The 7,015-nt window shown below is 47.7% G+C and overlaps 1 long non-coding RNA gene across 1 annotated transcript; it reads right to left on the reverse strand.

Moving 5' to 3' along the window:
• Window positions 1–1,391: 1,391 nt before the first annotated feature.
• Window positions 1,392–6,264, reverse strand: LOC135410419 (uncharacterized). The gene is made up of 2 exons (XR_010428674.1): window positions 4,172–6,264; window positions 1,392–1,612 (listed from the first exon to the last, which is right to left on the reverse strand). It is a non-coding gene; the product is annotated as an uncharacterized LOC135410419 (long non-coding RNA).
• Window positions 6,265–7,015: the final 751 nt, after the last annotated feature.

The raw sequence follows: 7,015 nt of genomic DNA on the forward strand, positions 1-7,015 counted from the left end.
TCCCTCAGAACCTGAAGGCCATAATTGTCTCAGCCAAGCCCAGACATATCAATAATTGAATCATGGAATGGTTTGGGTTGGAAGGAACCTTAAAGATCATCCAATTCCAGCCCCTGCCATGGGCAGGGACACCTTCCACCAGCCCAGGTTGCTCAGAGCTCCATCCAACCTGGCCTTGGACACTTCCAGGGATGGGACAGCCACAGCTTCTCCGGGAAACCTGTGGGATTTTTGGCCTCCTTTAAAATCACACCTTGAATTAACTGGGTGCAACTGCCTCGTGCCAAACACCCTTGGAGGCACTTCCTCAGGCACTTTGCCACTGATCCACCCCCCCAGGGAATGAATCCCACCCCGAGGGGAGCAACAGATTCCTCCCTGCTGATATTCCCACCCGTCAGGGCAAACTCCACCCTCACTCAGAGCTTTATCCAGCCTCCAGGTACCTTATGGGGACCAAACAATTGTCATTTTTGGCTCTTTGCTTCTGATTCCTGCAGAAACCAAACTGCTGGTTGATAGGTTCAGGGCACCTTCAAGCAGCAGCCGTGGCTGTAATTTTATATTTATATTTTATATTTATATTTTATATTTAATTTTATATTTTATATTTAATTGTATATTTAAATGCAGGTCTGTGTGTTTGCTGATAACCTTCACAAATTATTTCTGGCCTTTGGATAAGACTTGGATAAGACTCACCTCTCCTCTTTTTTTTCCACGTGGGGAAAATATTTCCATTTTAGGCTCTAAGAGCACTGTCTGTGGGGAGAAAAACAACCTGGGAACCCCCCCAAACCTCGGGGGTGGGGTCTCTGGATTAAAACCCTCGCTCAGGCCTAAGTACAGTCAATTTAGCACCAACTCCCTTTGCCTTCGGAGTATTTAACATTTCACAGTGATCTTGTAGCAATTAGTGCTTGTTGTGTGATGGAAACTGCTGTGTTGACTGAGCCAATTAAGAGATCAATTAGTGCAGCGCCGAGCTGAGAGAGAGATCTTGGGTGGCTATTTAAACACTTCTCCCTCCCCGGTTTCGAAGGCCGTGGCTCAGAAAATAATCTTTACAGCTGTATTAGCAACTTTGCAGGCTTGGAATCGCGGCATAATTTAGGTTAAAAAACACTTTTAAGAGCTTTAACCCCAATCTGGGACCAATCACCACCTTGTCAACCACTCCAGTCGTTCCTGGAACACCCCAGGGACGGTGATTTGATGGAGGAATTCCCAGGAATCGCAAACATTTCAGGCAAACTCCAAGGCCTGCGTTTCTTTTTCTTGCCGCGCCCGAAAATAAGGATAAAATCAAAGATTATTCACTTTTAGCAAAGCCTGTAACAGCCCAAACTCGTCACTGTTTCCTTCACAGAAAAACAACACCAGCTCAAGTTGCTTTTCAAGCCGAAATGGGGCTGAAATTTTTCATTAGATAATTATTTTTTTCCTTCTTCAGTGCTGGTCAGAAGTTTATGGATGAAAATACCACCTGGCCATGGTTCCACCAGCTTTGTTCTGTCTCCTAAACCAGGATTCCTGGGAAAACCCGAGCTCTGCCATCCCGTTTCCAGAGTTCCGGGAGCGTCGGCCGCCGCCGGGAGGAAAACTTGAATTTCTGGAAGTGGAGGCCAACAGAGGTGAAAGTAATAAGAAAGGGCTCAGGAAACGATATATTTTCAGGAACACCCCGAGTGTTTCCTTTTGGAAGCACCGCTCGGGGATTTCTGGGTCACGGGAAGGTCTTGGAAAGGAAAAAAAAAAAAAAATGGATGTAGGTCCTGACTGAACAAAACCACATTAAAAAAAAAGGAAGAAAATTAATTATTAACCCTTAATCCTATATTTTAGCCGGTTTTAGTCTCGTTCCACTTTGAAATCTATTTTTTTTGTCCTTAAAGCAACTTTCAAAAAATCAAGGAAATAATCTGTAGCCCAGCTTTGGCTTTATTTCATAAATCACAATATCAAAGGGTTGAATAAACTGGATTTTGGTTGTTTGTTTGGTTGCTTTTGTTTTGGGGAATTTTTTTAGTTTGGGGTTTTTTTTTTCACTTTTTTTTAAAATCAATTTTATTCTCTTAATGTCGAGGATTTGAGAGAATCAGATTCAGAAGATTCCATTTCACTCAGATTTTAGAAGGGTCAGGCAGTGCAAACTTGATATTCAGAGTTTAGACAACATCATAATCCTTCCTGTATCTTAAAAAAAAACAACCAACCAACCAAAAATAAAAACAGCCCCAAAAACCAATGGAAAACCAATATTTTAAAATATTAATAACCACGACTATAAGTGATTAATGAGAATGGAGCAATGATTTTTCTTTCCCTTCCCTCACACGAGGCAAAGTAAAGGAATATAATTCCTGGAGGTGCCACATTTAGCCCAGGGTTTAATTCCAAGGCTTTTATGGATTTCAGCGGTAGGAGAAGACTTAGGACAAAATTAGACTCTTGTTGAGGCTTCAGGGAATTCATTCACAGCAAAATACAAGAAAATATGAACTTTTTCTCCAGGCACTGGTGATGGGAGCATCAGTCTGGGCCACATGGATGAGGCTCCCAATCAATTCCTGCTACTTCCTTGGCAGAAAATCTTGAAAAATTATTAATCTGGGTTTCACATCCCCAAATTTAAGCCTCTGGGTTGAACCTTTTCCCCCTGAATTGCCTTTACAATCACAAGAGGTTTTGCCTACGCTGCTAAAATTCAGGACTGTGAGTCTGGAGGGCTGGACTGCCGATCATTTCACAGCTTAAATTCACATTTGTGGCATAAGTTTCTTAAAATCTCATTTCCTCACCCTGTTTTGGGTCGCTCCAAGGAGCTGTTTGAAAGGCAAGCTGGTTATTGTGGGAGTTGGGACTGTTCACCTGGAGAAGAGAAGGCTCTGGGGAGACCTCAGAGCCCCTTCCAGTGCCTGAAGGGGCTCCAGGAGAGCTGGAGAGGGAATTTTCACAAGGCCTGGAGTGACAGGACGAGAGGGAACGGCTTTAAGCTGAAGAAAAGCAGGTTTAAATCAAATATTAAGGAGAAATTCTTTGCTCTGAAGGAGGTGACACCCTGGCCCAAGGCAGAGGGGTTGGAACTGGCTGATCTTTAAGGTCTTTTTCAACCCAAACCATCCCTGGTTCTACAAAGAGATGCATTTCTGGAGCGGTTTCCATTTACCCCTCGGTCTCTGTTCGCAGAGTCTGGGTGAATCCCACTCCTTGGATTTCTTCAAAATGGGAAATGATGCAAAAAAATGTACATAACCACAGGGGTGAAGAGCAGTAAATGCTCTGGGCAAGACAGGAGTCACCTGAGGAGAAGGAAACCAGCAACGTGTAGAAGATGAGGGCACAGAAAAATTAAGAACAACCCACAGAGCAACTCCAAGGTAGCAATTTTTTGGTCAATATTTAAGAGGTAAATCTGCATTGCTGTCCCCAGTGAAACACCATATTTCTGGGATGCTTTTGGAGAGGAAAGCCTGGGACTTTGTGTCCTGAGGCAGCGCTGGGCAGAGCAGGGTGAGGGAGCAGCAGAGATAGACCTTGTTAGACCTGCATGATGGCCTTAAGCTGAAGGAGGACAGGGTTAGATGGGATATTGGGAAGGAATTCTTCCCTGTGAGGGTGGGGAGGGGCTGGGATAGAATTCCCAGAGGAGCTGTGGCTGCCCCTGGACCCCTGGAAGTGTCCAAGGCCAGGCTGGATAAACTTGGAGCAACCTGGGCCGGTGGAAGGTGTCCCTGCCCATGGCAGGGGGGTGGCCCTGGATGGGCTCTAAGGTCCCTTCCACCCCAAACCATCCTGTGATTCTGTGACCTTGTGGCGTGGAAACAGAGTCCCAGGAGCTGAACCAGCAGTTCCCACATGGAATGGCATGGAGCCCTCTCCCTCTGCACTCAGCAAGGAGGGGGTGTCCCACTGCAGCTCACGCGGTGCTGCAGGGAAGGCAAGAAACCCCACAGCCTTTCATGTCACGTGATTTTAAGATCACAAACGCTGGCTTTGAGAAAACACACGTGTTTGGCTGCCCATGAAAGTGGGGCTGTAGGAAAACAAAGCACACAGTCCCCGACTCCTTCCTTTTCCCCCCTCAGGGATCAAGGGCGTGGCCACCGGAGGCATTTCTGGGCTAAACCCGGCCAAAAGGCATCATAATATTTACCCTGGTGGTAACAACCCCTAGAAAAACTGCTGTGTGAGGAGCAGGAGTGGGAATCCGGACTCCAAAGTAACACCAATAGATGGCAGGCACAGCTCAGGCGTGTGGGGAACTGTGGCCTCGGGCCCGTTCCAGGGTGGGATGGAGGGATCCTGGGAACTCTGGAGCTGGGAAGCTCCTGGGAGTATCTGGGTGCAGGCAGGACCCCCCCAAACACTGGCTTTCCTTAAGGGGTTCCTGTGGATCCTGTGGTTTGCAGCGGCACAGGTTGGGGGTGAGGAGATTTAAGGGGCTCGTGGGATGGGAACGGCCCCTTCCCGTGTTTGGTTGTTTGAAGGTGTCAGACTGTGCTGTTTGGAAAAAGCCAAACTGGGTCAAACATCTCCTGCTCAGGTCACCAGGTTACTCCAGGCAGACTTCAGCAGTTGCTGTGTCAGTCACAGAATCCCAGAATCACCAAGACTGGGAGAGACCTCCAGGATTGTCCAGTTCCACCCTCACCCAGCACCACCAGGATCACCCCCAATCCATGTCCCCAAGGGCCACATCCAGACACCTCTGGGACACTCCCAGACACAGGGACTCCACCACCTCCCTGGGACACTTATTCCAAGGCCTGACCACTCCTGCAGGGAAAAATTGTTTCTAATCCCTAATCTGACCCTGCCCTGGGGCAATTTAAGGCCATTCCCTCTCCTCCTTTCCCTTGGACATGGCAGCAGAGCCTGACCCCCCTCCCTGCCCCCTCCTGTCAGGGAGTTGGGGAGAGCAATGAGGTCCCCCCTGAGCCTCCTCTTCTCCAGATAAACCCCCCCAGCTCCCTCAGCTGCTCCTCACAGGACATGTTTTCCACCCTCTTCCCCATCCCTGTTCCCTTCCCTGGACACGCTCCAGCCCCTCAAATGTCCTTTTGGAAGTGAGAGGCCCAAAACTGAGCACAGGATTTGAAGTGTGGCCTCTCAGATCCACAGCCTGTGGTGCCTGATATAACATCACTTTTTCATCCCAGTTAATTCCTGCACCCAACATTTCCCTCTTCTTTTCCCTGTTCCCATTTAGTTGGAATATAAATGGGGCAGCACACAAAGAGGAGATTGCAGGATTCCCATCCTGTGTGTCATCCTGACTCTCTTGATATGGCATTTTTCTTGCCACTTGAAACTTATGTGGCTTTTCTTCCCCAACTTTCACAGCAGAGAATTTTAAGCCCACCTCAAAACACATTTTTAAAAAGACAACAGAAAGTACTGTAAATTTAATATTTTCTTTTAAAACCTCCTCAGTTTTAACCAAAATTCACAATTCTAAAGGCATGCAATGTTTGTTGTTCCCTAGTCCACGTTTCACAGATCTCTCCTGTGAACACAACATAAAGGCAGGACTGAGCAAGTGTCCTGACCACAACCTTAGTGCAGCTTTAGGCAGGACACAATAAAAAGGTTGAAGGGAAATCAGAAAAAAAAAAACAACCACATGTTTTTACAGCCAATTAAAGCAGGAGGGAAAGTTTGTTTACTAAGTAAAGCTTTCCCATACATTGAGAAAAAGGGGGATAATTTTAGCTGCTTTAATGCCTTCTTAAGAATAATTTTGCTGTTGTATTCGGTAAGAAACTGAATTAAATGTTTTCCCAAGTGGCTGGGAAATGAAGAGTTTTATATAATCCTTGCCACGAGATGTGGTCCCTGCTAACAGTATCCCACCTAGTACCTGGATTTGCCAAAAAGGTGGGAATTATTATCCCTCTGCTGCAGAGATGGGAGCATGGAAGAGGCAGTTAAGAGCTGAAGGACATCCATCAACCCTGGAAACATGTTCAGGTGGAGAACACAGGTTTCCTTCTTCCCTGGGTGACAGGACACCATCCAACTCCTACCAGAACCTGAAAACATCTCCACTGAACCCAGATATATCAACCATGGAATCATGGAATGGTTTGGGTTGGAAGGGACCTTAAAGCCCATCCAGTGCCACCCCCTGCCATGGGCAGGGACACCTTCCACCAGCCCAGGTTGCTCCAAGCCCGTCCAACCTGGCCTTGGACACTTCCAGGGATCCAGGGGCAGCCACAGCTTCTCTGGGAATTCTATCCCAGCCCCTCCCCACTCTCACAGTCAGGAATTCCTTCCCAATATGTCACCTAGATTTCCCCTCTTTCAGTTTGTACCCGCTCCCCCTTGTCCTGTCATTGCAGTTCCTGATGAACATCCCTCTCCAGCTTCCCTGGAGCCCCTTCACACCCTGGAAGGTGCTCTGAGGTCTCCACACACCCTTCTCTTCTCTAACCTGGACAGCCCCAACTTTCCCACTTTGTCTCCACAGCAGAGGTGCTCCAGGTCACTTATCAACCTTGTGGCCTCCTCTGGATTTGCTCCAACACTTCCATGTCCTTATGTTCAATGGACACCAGACCTGGACACAGCACTCCAGGTGGGTTCTTACAAGAGTAAATTTCCAACTTTTGAGGTGCATAAACCCCAGGGAAAAGTTCTTCCCCCAGAGGGTGGTGGGCACTGCCCAGGCTCCCCAGGGCAGTGGGCACGGCCCCAAGGCTGCCAGAGCTCCAGGAGGGTTTGGACAACGCTCTGAGGGACAGGGGGGAGTGTTGGGGTGTCCTGGGCAGGGCCAGGGCTTGGACTGGATGATCCTTCCAACTCAGGATATTCCACGTGAATTCAAAATATAAGTGGATGTGTCTGAATTCAAAATATGTGTGATTTTCATGCAAAATTCGGTTGCATTGATTCCCAACAGAAGAAAAATTGAAGCTGTGGCTGCCCCATCCCTGGAAATGTTCAAGGACAGTCTGGATGGGGCTCTGAGCAACCCAGTCTAGTGGAAGGTGTCCCTGCCCATGCCAGG

Source organism: Pseudopipra pipra, chromosome 2 (genome assembly GCF_036250125.1).
Source record: "Pseudopipra pipra isolate bDixPip1 chromosome 2, bDixPip1.hap1, whole genome shotgun sequence".
NCBI classification, from domain to species: domain Eukaryota; kingdom Metazoa; phylum Chordata; class Aves; order Passeriformes; family Pipridae; genus Pseudopipra; species Pseudopipra pipra.